A 15299-nucleotide genomic window follows, 5' to 3' on the forward strand; every position below is an offset into this window, starting at 1 on the left:
TGTAATATTATGTAAATTTCTTTGGGTCTATTTGATCTATGATGTATTTTAATTCCTATGTTTCTGTTTTTAATCGTGTGACCTATTGGACAAGGTTGAGTATTGAATACCTATTAATGTGTAGTTTAATCTCTGCCTTGAATTTTAACACTAGGCTTTTTACAAAACTCGTGTGCCAGTTTAGTGTGTAGATGTCTCGGAGTACAGTGCCTTCCTGGTTACTTTTTCCATTGTTAGAATGAAACATACTTCTTTATCTCTCTTGATTAATTTTAATTTAAAGTTTATTATCAGATATTAGATAATATTTGCTTGTTTCCTGGTTCTATTTGCTTGGAATACTTTCACTCTAAGTTGGTATCTATCCATGAAGATGGGATTCTTGTAGACAACAGAAAGATAGGGGTTTTTCCTTAGTACACTCTAACCTGTGTCTTTTGCTTGAAGAATTGAGGCTATTAATACTCAGACATTGTTGAAAGATGGGAGTTGATAGCCCTTTTTTGTAGCTTTGTTGTTCCTGTTTTTGTTGTTGCTTTGTTGTTTGTTGAATTTTGTTTTTTCATTTCTTTTGTTTCTATCCCACAGTTTCTTGCTTTCAGGACTTTCTAGAGATAGTCTAGAGGCTGTCTTGGTGGACATGGATTCTTTTAGATGGGACATTACATCATGGGCATTATTTTCTTTCTTCAGATACTGTACATAGTTTATCTGAGTAAAGTAGTCTAGTTTATCACCTGTGGTATTTCAGAACTTAGAATAGGTTGCTGCAGACTCTTCTGGCTTTTAACATTTCTTTGAGAAGTCATCTGATATTCTGACAGGTTTTCCTTTATATGTGGCCTGGGCTTTATTTCCTGTGGCTTTCCATATCTTCTTTTTGTTCTCTATATTTAGTGTATTTAAACTATTACATGGCACAGAGAGTTTCTTTCTGGCCGTTTCTAGCTGATGCTATATGTGCCTCTTAGATTTTTATGGGTCTTTCTTCTCTTAATCTGGGAAAGTTTTTTTTTTTCTATATTCCTTTTGAAGATCTGGTCTATGCCATTGAGCTGACAGTCTTCTGATTTGAAGATGTGTGTTGTTTCATTGTGTCTCAAAGTTTATGCATATTTCTTTCATGTGATTAATTTTTGAAAAATTTTTCAAGTGATCCAACTTCTTTACTTCATCTGTCCCAATGTTCAAGCTTTCACTTGACTTATTCTATTGGTAAGGCTTTCCCCGGGTTTTTTAATTGAGTTGTTGATTTTCAATTCCATTTCTTTTTTCATGTTGAGATCCTTCAGTATTTCGATTTCTTTTTCTAATAGATATTTTCTTTATTTACACTTCAAATGTTATCCCTTTTCCTCCGTTCCCCTCCAAAAACCCCCTATCCCATCCCCTCTCCCTCTGCTCACCAACACACCCACTCCTGCTTCCTGGCCTTGGCATTCTTCTACACTAGAGCATCAAGCCTTCACAGGACCAAGGGCCTTTCCTCCCACTGATGACCATAAAGGCCATCCTCTGTTACATATGCACCTGAAACCATGGGTCCCTCCATGTGTACTCTTTGGTTTTTGGTTTAGTCCCTGGGAGCTCTGGGAGGTACTGGTTGGTCCATATTGCTATTCCTCCAATGGGGCTGCAAACCCCCTCAGTTCCTTTTCTTCTTTATTGAATTCACCTATCACTTCCTGAGTTGCCTTTGTCATTTCTTTCAGCTCTACAGTGACTTCTTGAACTTCATTCAGGTGCTTACTTATCCTAAGCTTCTTGAGATGTTTGTTCCTGTCTTTGGTAAACTTAAATTATTTGATCATGTTTATGTGTTTTAGGATACACTTAAGTAGTTCTCATTTGAGAACATTCCTGTGGGATTAGTGGAGGTTTGGGTGGGGAGAGAAGGTGAGCAGTGCCTTGTCATTTCACATTGCTTTTTGTGACTTGACCTGGGCATATGGGTTTCCTTTCTTTGTTGCTTGTATCTGGTTTAAGGTTTTAGCTTGAGACAGCTGAGGGTAATTTTGGTCTTTTGTTGATATCCAAGTTTGATTGATTTCAAAACAGATGGCAAGTTAGTCAGTCAATCCCTCATGTAGTTGGGTTTTTTTCTCAATTTTTATTTTTTTCATTGGAAAGACAGTGATGATTCCAATTCAGTCATAACCAAGAAAATATAAGGGTTATGCTGGTTTATATATGCTTGGCCCAGGGATTGGCACTATATGAAGGTGTGGCCTTGTTGGAGTAGGTGTATCACTGTGAGTGTGTTTAAGACCCTTGTCCCAGATGCCTGGAAGCCAGTCTCCTCATAGCAGCCTTCAGATGAAGACATAGAACTCTCAGCTCTGTCTGCACCATGCCTGCCTGGATGCAGCCATGCTCCCATCTTGATGATACTGGACTGAACCTCTGAACCTGTAAGCCAGCCCCAGTTAAATGTTGTTTTTATGAGTTGCTTTGGTCATGGTATCTGTTCACAGTCATGAAACTCTAACTAAGGCAAGGATGTGACTCAAGACTGGGTCTGTGAGGGCTGGTGTGCATTCTTAGATACCTGGCCTGGCATTACGAAGATGGTGCAAATTGGTAGGAATCTGGGACACTCCCCATGGTAGGTTGTTGCAGAAGCTGCAGTATCTAACAAACAACTAAGCATGGGGCTAGGACCATAATTAGGCTGGGAATGTGGTGGTGTGAGGAAGCAGTGATCTCCAAAATGACAATTGAGCTTTAAAGACTTCATCCTATTGCACAGAAAAACATAGACTTTTAAAATATACATAGTCAGTTGTTGAAAAGCAGAAAAGCCTAGATGCAGAACTAATGTCAAAGACAAAACAACATTCAGCAATTGCACTGGTTTATTTCTGTAAACTTGGCACAAACTTAGACCTATGTGGGAAGAATAGTTGCCTCTATCAGACTGTCCTGTAGGCAAGTGTATAGGACATTTTCATGATTAGTAATTAACAGGGGAGGTCCCAGCTCACCATGCAGTGCTACCCTGGCCTGGTAGACTGAGGCTGTATAGGAAATCAAGCTCGGTAAGCCATGGGACACAAGCTCCTCCATGGTTTCTGTCTCTATCCTGCCTTGAGTTCCTACCCTCACTTCTCTTCAGGATGAACTATAAGCTATAAGAAGAACTAAATATTTCCTCCTCCTCAAGTTGATTTTGGCAGAGTCTTATCAGAGCTATAAAAACCAGGACAGTAATAAAAAAAAATTTCTAAAACAAATTCACTTGAATTAATCTGTTCATATAATCGATGAAAGTAACAATGCATTATAAGTTTAATGTTTGAGGTATCTCTACTACTACCTATTATGTTACGGAAATAGTGTTAGCAAATAGATACCAATTTTCTATATTTTACCTCTTTGTACATCATTACACTCATTTTCAGTGCTGATTAGGTGGTATTAGTTACAGAAAGTCGAAAAAAAGAAACTAGATATAAGCATTAAATTAATGTAGCCTTTTTTATTATTATTAATGGAACATAATGATGAGCAATATCAAATCCCCAACAGCTGTCAGCCATCTTTTGCAGACACAAAGGAAAAGAAGCCTCAGCATTTCCATGCAGAAGGTCCTGTGGATAGTGCATCACTGTTCTGCTGTTGCTCAGTATTTTACATTATCACCAGACTTCATTTAACAGTAGTTTCTGAAAGATGAAAGTGAACTCTCACTGAGAATTCCACACAAATGGATTAATTTGTGTCACCATTTTTGGCACGTTGCCATGGATACAGCAATCTGAAGGTCTCAGTGTTGCTGGGAGTTGACTGGCGACCAAAACCAGTAACATGAAGGGAGTCTCATTAGTGGACAAAGGGTTTACATACACGTTTCAGTGATACCTTAAAGAATGAATGTTACCTTTCTATAAATCTGATCTTTATAGTAATATCACTAATGAAACCCAGAATAATAGCATGAAAGCAAGCTCTAATGCAGTCATGATATTAACTTGATATCTAGTCTTATTTTGCTTTCATGTAAAGCTAAAAAAAAAAAAAAAAAAAAAAAAAAAAAAAAAAAAAAAAAAAAAAAACAAGAGAGAGAGAGCAGGATAAGTAAACAAAGAGAAGAGGATGCATGTTATAAATCCTGTGGTGTTCTCCTTAAAAATATAAGATAACTTATTTTTCTTGATGAATTTGTGGACTGTAATACACTTAGATTAATGAAGGGTATGATTCCCACCAACTACGTGAAATAGATAAAGAAAGCAGTTTTTATACTCAGTTTTGTTTCGGAAGCATCACACTGGCAAGTTAAGTGATCTCATCACCAAATGTACAAAGACGAACATTTATTTCTCTGTCCTTAAATGGAGGTCATATGTCTCTACTGATTCGTGATAATAAAGTAACTTCCTATTATCTTTGTGAGTTAATTCTATCAACTCCACTTCAATATGCCAGGGTATTGTTTGTTGCTGTACAGTGCTTCCCATATAATGTTTCTGTTTCTTTCCTACTTGGGTATAGTCTGAGTTCCTGAGTTGTCTTCTAACTCCTTGCCATCAAAGGCAAACAGTCTGTCTTGTGATAACAGTGGTTCCACTGACAGATGCAGACTAGTCTCTCTGATGGCAAAGCTGTCTCATGTCTCTTTACGTTATCTGCCGACTACTGATTCCCACATCCAGTTGTAGGTACTAATACTATCTCCTTCTCAGACTCCAGGCCTGTATCTTCTATGCACTTCTTGTGGTGTTCAGGGGTGTTTGACAGCCTTTTCCATGGTATGTGAAGGATTCTGAGTCTCATTGTAACCCTGAACATGTAGATGTCCCAACACATAGAAAGTTCACCCAACTTAACTGCGTTTTTGACTAAAGTTTTAACTATGTGTCTCCACAGACTGAGTAAGTTCCATGAATAGTTTCCTTTAATGATCTGGAAGAACACATCTCCACTTACTTCTATTAAAAGGCCAGAAATGACAACTCTATTGGGGCTTTCAGCTCAAGATTCCTATTGTTTCCTTTGAATTAGAATTAAATTCATAATTTAGCACATAACCCACATATAATATGAGCTAACCAAGCTGTCTGACAAAGGAAATAAGACAGGGAAGCGACTCTCTTGTCCTCTCCTTTGCTAACAGTTTCAGTAGAATTTACAACACATTCCTTTCTGTTTTCAGTTAAATTTGGCAGAAAGGACAAATCAAAATTAAAACTTGGAACTGATAACTTAGAAATATCTCATGTGGATTAAAAATTTAGCACCTAAATTAATCAGAACACTAATGAACCATGAATGCAGAGATCTTTACATATTTTTGTACAGGTTCTTCCGAAAGGAACATATTCTCAGTCATAAACTGATTCATGTAGCCTATCTCCATGGAATTATATAAAAATAATATGAGTCACAAATGGAAGGAAGTCATACGGATGAAGTGTGGAGATGGGTGAGGTAGTGTTATAAAATAAATCATTCTCTGAAAGATTTATAGTCTATCTTTTTATTACAGTTTATAATTTATCTAAGCTCATTATTTTCTGGCAGTGAATATTGGAAAAGACTGAAGGAAGCAGGTGAAGAGTCTACACCATGTTATGAGAAGGAGGGACAGTTAATTAGGGAAAGCTAATTCCTAAGATAGAACTTCATAGGGCTAAAAATGCAGCCGTACCACATTAGCATGCAGGTTGATTACTAGGTAGAATAGAAACTATAGAACTAAGAGTTTAGTTAAGTCTGGTTGGGATCTTGTATCTGTTGCAAAGGCCTCTTTGGATTTTGATTTCTGTTACCTTCTTTTGGATAATAATGATAGTTTTAGATCTATTTCTATTTATCTACATTTGTGTCTAATGCTCAGTGATAGTTAACTTCAAGGTACATTTTAATCAGATATAATGGAAAATGGCTATGAATTCATTGTTCTTAGAAGGCCCAATTGCAAATCCTGAAAATAAAGAAGAACCAGAAATAGGTCAAATTTCCCAGGCTTTGAACATCTTAAAGGATAATAAAGAAAAATATGAGCAACTTTTATAAAACAAATATTTATTTATGAAATTTGGTTTATAAGGTTCAAAGCTGTGAATGGTGAAGAAGTGGGTACAAGCTATTGCATGAGTCTGATTTTCTTTAAGTACATTTGACAAAAGGCACAAATAATGAAGTTGTTCTTAACCTAAGCAGAACCCCACCCCCCATCTTTGTAAAGCCACAGCCTGTGAATCCCCTCAGGTGTCCTTGAAAACCTTAGTTTATTTTTTATATGTGTGAAACCTCTTGATAGTAACTTAAAAAAATTAATAACAGAGAAAATTTCAAATGCTTTGCAAATATCAAAGGTATAGAAAAAAGGACACCTGCAGGCACCTCAAAAATCATCAACAGTGAGGAAAAGTGAAATGGAGGGAAGTGTAGAATGGAAAGTTCAGATATTAACATCTTACTTCAAGTATGGGGACTCCCTGGCTCGCTATATAGTTCTACTCTGTCCCTATGTATTCTTAATAAATCCTTAGAACTCTTAGAATTCAGAGCTTTCTATTCTATTCCAGCCATGTCTTCTTGCTTAGTACTCAAAACTATACAGAAGATAAAAACAAAAGATCCAGCAACCACATTAATAGTCCATACAATAATTTGTGTTAATCTATTGAGATAGGATGTCATGTAATACAAGTTTGCCTTCAACACTGTTGCAAGATAATCTTGAAATTCCTGATTCTTTCTCCTGATGGCTAAGATAACAGACGTGCTTCATTAAGCCTAGCTTTATGCATTGCTTGGGATCAAATGCTTGGGATTCATGCATGCTAAGCCAAAGGCTCTCCCAAGTGAACTACATCCTCAACTCAATATGTGTTAAAACTTTGATTGATGACCATATATTAAACACTGAACTACATATTTTATGTACTTAATCTCATTTAAACTTTGCTGCATATGTTTAAGTTGGCACTATTAGCATAGTTTTACAAATAAGTAAATTGAAACATAGAGAAGTTAAGTAATTCTCCCTGTATTTAAACCCTAACAAATGTCACTGTGAAGACATTAGTTCAGCTCTGGTTATACTTACCACATGCAGACAACATTCTTTTAGGAACTTAAATCCTCTTTTTTATTGTATTAATATCATGTGTTATTACTTTTCAATAAAGAAGTTTCCAAAGAGTTTATTTAGATAAAATTGAACTTGAAAGTTGATTTTCAAATAATCAACATCAAAAGGAAGCAAGGAGACATTTACTTAAAGGAATCGACTATCTAGAAGCGGTAATCCACATGCACAGTGTTTAGACTGAGAACGAGCTCCATGAAAGAAACATCTGTTCCCAGGGCTCTGTAGTCCAGAGCTCCCATTAGGATAAAGATTGTTCATACCGAGATAGCAGAGCAGTAGGCTAATTTTATGACCTAGCAGTCAACTCTTATTACAATTGCCGATTTCTACTGAATTCTAGGTCTCACATAGCTTGCCTACTGAGTTATATTTTCCAAAGCACTGGTCAAAAACAGAACACAGATTTTTTTTTTCTTTTTAGTTCTACAAACAATATGAATATTCATCTGTGGATGTGGTAGAGCTGGAGAGAAGATCAGAGTAAGAAAGTAGCATAGTTTGATCCTAAAAGTCACATTTATAATGAATATTTTCAATTCCTAAATATTTTTCATGATTGTGAGAACCTCAGTAAGTTTTTCTGTGTTGAATACAAAAAGAGCAAACAATAAGCAAGAACAACCCTCAACAGGATAAATAGCTATCTCACAACAAAAGAATTATATTTTCCATCAATGAAATCATAGACCAGATGACAATAAAGTCTGAAAACTGTAAAGATCGTAATTGGAACTACTCTTTAAGTACTTCAAATATGCTAGCCAATGCAAAACTGAAATATGAAAAGTTATAGCAATATTTAAAGAAAAACATAAATAGTATCACTATTTTCATGTTTCATTATTTTCTGCTAGGAAAAAAATCAAGAGAATTGACTGGGAAAGTTACATAATGAACAAGAAATTAGTGAGAACAAAATATTTTTGTAGAAAAAGAATAGTTTAATACCAATTTATAGAAACATATTTTTAAAACATGACAAAATCCCATAGGATATTATATTCACACTTTCAGGCAGCTATCATAAATGTCTAATAAAAGGTGTCTGATGGTTTCAAATGTTGTGATAAAATACCACGACCAAAAGCAACTTGGAGAGGAAAGATTTATTTCACTTTGCAGCTCATACTCCATAATTCAAGGAAGTCAGAGTGGGAAGCTGGAGGTAGGAGTTGATGCAGGAGCCATGAAGGAGGGCTGCTCATTGTCTTCCTGCTAGTGGCTTGCTCAGCCCACTTTCTTATAGCACCCAAGACTCCCTGCCCAGGGTTGGCACTACTCCCTATGGGAGGGGCACACCCATATGAATCATCAAACAAGAAAATGCACCACAGTCTCGTCTACAGGTCAATCTGGTAGAGCACTTTCTCAATAGGGGTTTTCTCTTTTAAAACTACTCCAGTTTGTTCACATTGGCAAAAAAAAAATCCAGTACCCAACATAATTTTAGAAGTAATAAAAATGTACTGAAGAAAGTTCTGGAGACTGGAGTGTTTCAGATCAATACTGTTTGTAGATTCAGTGTTTTGGGGTAGCCTGATGCATCAATGGTATCCTTCCACCGCAGACAGGATGAGGAAGCTTGCCAGTTCTCTTTATGAGATCACTGATCTTACTCACAAATTCTCTTCCCTCATTAGCTGCTCACCTTTGAAAATTCTGCCTTCCACACTAATACATTAGAGGCTGGATTTAAATATGGTACATGTTGAGGACCTAGACTGCAAGGAGATACATAGCAATCCTATAATGTAAGCGTCTAGGAAAGATGAAGAGTAGTGAACATGTGGAGAAACAACAGGATGAATAAATTCAAAAGATTATGTTCATGAGTAAAAAGATTTAATGCCATGAAATGTCTATTACGTTATACCCAATAATTCTAGAATTACAATGTAATGTTAGGCAAATACCAAGCTCAGGATTTCTGAAATATATTTTAAAAAATAAAGGCAACAGAATAATTTTGTAAGATTAATATTAATATTAATTAAAGAAATAATAGGACATATATATGAATGATTATGCAAGATACTGGTAATGAACAGCAAAGATACCATCATGTGTGGAGATTTTATTTATTTAAAAAAAAAAAGGCATTAGAAAGGCAAAAGCATTAGAGGCAGTAGTTTTCAAAGAGCCAAAAATTTAAAACTATGTGATGTGCTTATATACATATCAATGTGAGACCAAATCTAACTAAACAAATAAGTACACTGAAGAACAGCCACATACAATCATACACAACTAGAAAGATGGAAAGTCTGGGGCTGGAGAGATGGCTCATTGATTTATACAAATTTCAGCACTAGAAATTCATAAGCCCATCTAAGCTCTATCTCAAGGGCTCATCTTGAGAACAATTGGCAAGGGCTATGAAACAGCCAATTAAAAATTTCCATGAGCAACTTGGAGCCAAAGCACTGTGGTCTTGGCCCAGGGATGCCCCTGTGGAGTGTCCAGTCCAATCCACCATGTGCAAAGTCCATTTTGTTTTACATGACACTTGGATACTTCATCAAGGGAAGTGCTAATTAATAAGAAATCACTTGTACATCAACATCCACAGCTTAGAATGGATAAATCAGTACTGGTTCTTCTAAATGTTCACCAGGACAGAAAAAGCAAGGGGGTCTGGGGGGAGCCAGAATAAGCAACAGAAACTTGTTGCCCCACCAATGACCTTTAGTTCAAGCTACAGTTACATTCTGATGTAGATGTTGGAGATGGTTCAGCTTCTATGTGACTGTAATCCAAACCAGCTCCCTAAAATTAGGTATAAAGAGAAGAAAAGAAATTTTAGATGCTGAGGAGCAAAAGGAGAAGTAGAGAATGATGGGTGCTACTGCTGAACACAACTCACTAGTGAGAGTGGCAGAGTTTTAGTCTTCTACTCTTGTGTGAAAATAAAGAGGAAAAAATTGTGGATTTACATCCTAATTCAAGTATCTTTAATTCACCTATTCAGTAAAAAGACTGAAAAAGTAGCAATCATTTTGAGGCAAAACGATTTAATGCAAATATTATTTCCAAACATTATTCTTAAGTTCTGAGACAAAATATGTCCTTTATTTATTATGTTTCCTGTGTTGAGGGATGAGTAGTGCATGCATGCTCTGGTACTCTCATCTAGACCAAAGGACACTGTAAATTCTCTCCTTCCACTAGGTGGTTTCCAGGGATCAAACTCAGTATATCAAGCTTGGCAGCATGTGTTCTTATCCATGAGCAGTCACAAAAACAATGTTTTTTTAAAGATCTTGTGACTAGGGGAGCCCCTTGCTCGTTTGAAGGCTTGATGCCTCAGTGTAGGGGGATGCTAAGGTGGTGAGGCAGAAGGGAGTAGATAGGTGGGTGAGCACCCACATAGAAGCAGGGGGAGGGGGAGAGGATAGGGAGTTTGAGGAGGGGTGGGGCAGTGGTCTGTTCAGGTAACTTAGGCTCAGTCAAGTATTTGTCCTTGAGCCCTGGAGCCTCAGTAGGCAATTTTCTGCTTGCAGAGGGCCGAAGGAGCTCAGCTATAACTCCTGAGTCTTTGGTTCCTGTGTCAGTCACAAGCCCTCACAGCTGCCCCCACAGGAGATATGTGCCCTATCAGGCAGACAATGCCCCAAATTCCCAGCATTCTAGCTAGTTTGCCCCTTCCTCTCTCTCTTGCTCTTTCTCTCCTCTCTTGCTCTTTGTTCTCTTCTCTTGCTCTCTTGCTTTCTTCCACAATCTTTTCCTCTTTATTTTCACACAAGAGTAGAAGACTAAAACTCTGCCACTCTCACTAGTGAGTTGTGTTCAGCAGTAGCACCCATCATTCTATAGTGCGCAAGCCAGGTAGCCCAAGATAGCTTGCACTAGATCTAAAAAAGGAAAATTCAAGAGAAATCCATCAACCACAATGTCTCATACAGGATATGAAGATGACAGCCTCTCATATGTATTTCTTCAGTAAATTTGGGTCCACTGCAATTGCCTCCTTTTGTTTTTCCCCTGGAAATATTTGATATAAAGTAGAGAGAATAGGAAAAAATGAATCTAGAAGTATTACTCATTTAATTAACAGAAACACTATGATAAGTGAGAAAAACATAAAATTACATGTATATTTCAATTGTGATTTTCAGGAAAGGTAATTTGATTTGTGAAATTACCAGCTGATTTATGAAATATCAGATGTAAAGAAGCTCTGTTCTTACCAAAGTCGTAATTTCTTTATATACCATAAACCACAGAATGTTACATCTGAAAGACAATGTATGCCTCACAAGTGGTGTGTGTGTGTGTGTGTGTGTGTGTGTGTGTGTGTGTGTGTGAGAGATGAGATTTTATAAGCCTGAGAAGAGTTGGATATAGGGGGAATGTGCCTGCAAGAAGGATCCATTGGACTGATTTCGGTGAAGAATAGACGAATGAGGTGTGAACAAGTATGGTAATATTACAGAGAGCTTGATAACAATGTATAAAAAGTGAGCAGCTTTTTGTCATGTAATATGAAGAAACAATGTTAGTGTTTGTAGAACTTTAGTAAATCAATGTATTGTCTCTTGTCTTCAGAAAATTGAGAAAAGTAGCTAGACTAATACTGCTTGAATGTTTTCCACTTATTACTGTTAGCCATATCCACTCTTGTGACAGATGGAGGAATTTTTCCAGACTCACCATGGCATACTAATTTGTATATCTATTTTAAAGGTAAGCAGGCAAATGCTGAGTCAATTTCTTGGCAAGACTCACGCCATCATGAAATAGGAGATTGTCATCAATAGAAGTGTTGGCCAGTTTAAAAAATATGGACCTCAAGGAAATTAAAACAGATGAAAATTTCAGTCTTATTATCATTGATTTATGAAGTGTCAGATTTGTTATGGTGCTAATGATGTTCACAAGTCAAGAAATTATTGGACTAACTCCCTGTTGATTTTTAACATTACTTTTATGGGGATATCAGCATTGACAGCATGTTGTCTGCTCCAGCCCTAAGCATTCTCATGCTCATTTGATGGAATTACACCATTTCGGTTTGTTGTGAGGAAATTTATTTCCTTTTCTCTTATTTCACACTGGCATTTTAAGGCCTTCGGAAGTGTTTGACCTTTTTGTTTTTAGTTCTCTTATCTTCTATACATAGTGAGTTCTTTGCCAGGCTCTCTGCTAGCAGAACCAGGTGAGAGAGAGAGAGAGAGAGAGAGAGAGAGAGAGAGAGAGAGAACCGGGTCCAGATGAGCCTCTGAGCTGAGAAGGATGAGTATTGTGGTTCGAATCTCTTGCTGTCCCAAGAATAACCACCCCAAGCCAGGAGACTGTCAAAGCACGAACTCGTTTTATTGTATGGATCTTACCACCATGTCATAATTTTCCTAAAGTGTTATTTATGATATTAAATGTTGACTGACCCCCCCAGGGTCTGCAACGTATGATGCCCTTGTGTTAAAAGTCACCGTACGTTTAACATGAAAATATGTGTTCACCTATTTCCTTAATTATATAGGAGTCAGGAGTGTCTTTTATTTTCACGATTGTAAATATTTGTCATTGCATCTAATCTAGAGGACTGCCTTTAACCCTAGCACTTGAGATATGGAGGCAACAGGATCAAAAATTTTAAAGATGGCCTTAGCAATATGATTCAAGGCAAGCCTGGGCTACATTAGACTGCATCCTACAGTGAGAGGGAGGGAGAGAAAGGGGAAAGACAAGAGAGGGGCGAGGGGCAGGGGGAATTTGTTATATTGTTAATAATGTTCATGTGTTCATGAGCTAAGAATTTTAAAAAAAAATCCCTTAAAATAGCTTTCACCGGTAAAACAAGGTTATTTAAAAATAATTTGTCTAGCGTTCTGATTAAAATATATGGTTCCTCTCAAGAGAAAAGCAGACATTTTATTTTGTAACCGTGCTTGAGACAGTATTCTGCAAACTCACACTTGGGAAGGGAAATGCGTATGAAGTTCACTTCCTCGGCCATGTGGATTGTCTTCTCAGGGGTCCCGGGGCTCCCTGCCCACTTAGGCAGTAGCTCACAGGGCTACTCCTTCAAGTCACTCTGTCCTGCATAAGCATCCAGTTCCAGAGAAGAAAACCTCTAGCAGCTCAGCACTGGGATTTGACTAAGAGGACTGGCAAAGCCCTGGATGCTTTCTTAAGTATTATCTCAACAATCCGAACCTCTGGAGTTTACTCTATTGGGCTAGAAATCTTAGAAGGAGACATGTTCTCACAATATTTTTCAACATAATTTGTTTCTTGTTTTAGCCAAAAATAATGTAAAAGAGACATGTCAACAAAACTCGGGATTGCCCTCAGGTTAGAGGAGAAAAAGAGGTGGGAGGGAAAGCTAAAAGCCTGAAAATTTACAAAGTTTCCTTCTAACTTGCAGGGAAAAAAGGCAACAACAAAGCCACAAGCACAGTGATGAGCATGGCTGGAGGGCATTCACCCCTTATTTTAATAGACTGCGCTGTGGTTCTTGGTCCGGTAGGAGCCATCCGTCCGTTTTCTCTGCCTCTGGCTAAGTCCTCTCAACTAAACTGGCTAAAATGGCGATGGAAAGATAAGAGCTGGAAGAGGGCAGCCTATAATAAGAAACACAATAACAGGAAATAGGTGGTGGCCACACAGGCATTAAAAGGTGCCTGAAGTGTGAACTTGGGGGAAACTCGAAAAGACAGCACTGACCGTGGCCAAAGGACTGTGGTTCTTTCAATGGGGAAAAAAAAAAGCATCTTGTACTTTTTTGAAGTATGTTGAAGTACACTTGTTTTTCACTGTCAGACAATGTTCGTTGAATCTACTGTCCAGGAGGCAGAGAGGATAAAAGGGAAGAAAGAAAGAGAGAGGGGCACAGAGAGAAGGGAGAGCACACAGAGGGAAGTGAGGGGGCAAGAAAGGGAAAGAAAAAGGAAGAAGAGAAGGGAAGGATAGAGGGAGGGAGAAAGGGAGAGGGGAGGGAGAGAGGGAGGGGGGAGGGAGGGGGAGGGAGAGAGAGGGAGGGAGAAAGAGGGAGAGGGAGAAATTAAGTCAAACACACACACAAAAAAGGGTGAACACCTGGACTAGAATTTGTAGTCTACTTTGCACATCTGTAGATACTTCAACATTCCCAAATGATTTTAAATGATTAATTTATTAATACGAGAGTCTTAGGTAATTTTTTTGTATTCTGAAAAAGTAAATCACAATTTAATTATCTTAACCACATTTGATATAATTAAACACTTGTCCAAAGTGGACGAGAATTTCAGGAAACTAAGCCAGGTGTGTTACCTGAATATCTAATTCCAGGCGATCCAATATAAATAAGACTGCAGATAGGAAGAGAGGCCCTTGGCCCTGTGAAGGTTCTATGCCTCAGTGTAGGGGAATGCCAGGGCCAGTAAACAGGAGAGGGTAGGATAGCGAGCAGGGGGAGGGGGGAGGAGGGAGGGAACAGGGGTTCTTGTTGTTTTTTGTTTTTTGTTTTGTTTGGGGTTTTTTTGGAGGGGAAAATGGGAAAGGAGATATTGTATGACATATAAATAAAGAAAATATCTAATAAAAATAAATGCGAAAAAACAAAAAAAAATGAAGATAATCATGGAGATTTGAAAAAAAAAGACTGCGGTACACAAAGCATGTATGAGAAAGATAAAAGTGTGTGAACCAGCGTCAGTCTCTGATAGTGTCATTTTGTTGAAAATATGAATCTCCAAGGCTTCCAGTGCAAAATTCTTATGGGAAAATACCGTTTACCTTGTTAAAAATGATTCAACATCACCTGCCATGACCACAGACTTATTCACTGGGTGCTTTCTGTCCTCTGGGTTGTTGTCTAAATTTATAGTCTATCCTCAGAAAAGAGCCTTGGATGTCACAGAACTATTCAAGACTTTAAATGTTATTTTAAAAACAGAGCTCAGAGTCTGTTCAATTGAACAAAGTATCTAATATCCCAAGGTGGAGAAGGCATGTGCACTCACTTCAGAATGAGACTAAAACAAAAAACAAACAAACAAAAAAAATCCCGACTGAATGGCAAGACTGGTGTTTGGACCTCTTAAAGCTCCAGTCACAGCACTGCTGGGTATGGGTGCCCCCTCTTCTCACAGAAACAGGGAGAGTTCAGTGACAACAGTGAAGAAATGGTCCTCCAAGCCAGCGGCCTGCTTTTTGTACTAGGAGCAGCAGAGAGAACATTATAAAAGCCTCTTTACAGTTGAAAGATGTCTTT

This window comes from Mastomys coucha, unplaced genomic scaffold (genome assembly GCF_008632895.1).
Source record: "Mastomys coucha isolate ucsf_1 unplaced genomic scaffold, UCSF_Mcou_1 pScaffold22, whole genome shotgun sequence".
NCBI lineage: Eukaryota > Metazoa > Chordata > Mammalia > Rodentia > Muridae > Mastomys > Mastomys coucha.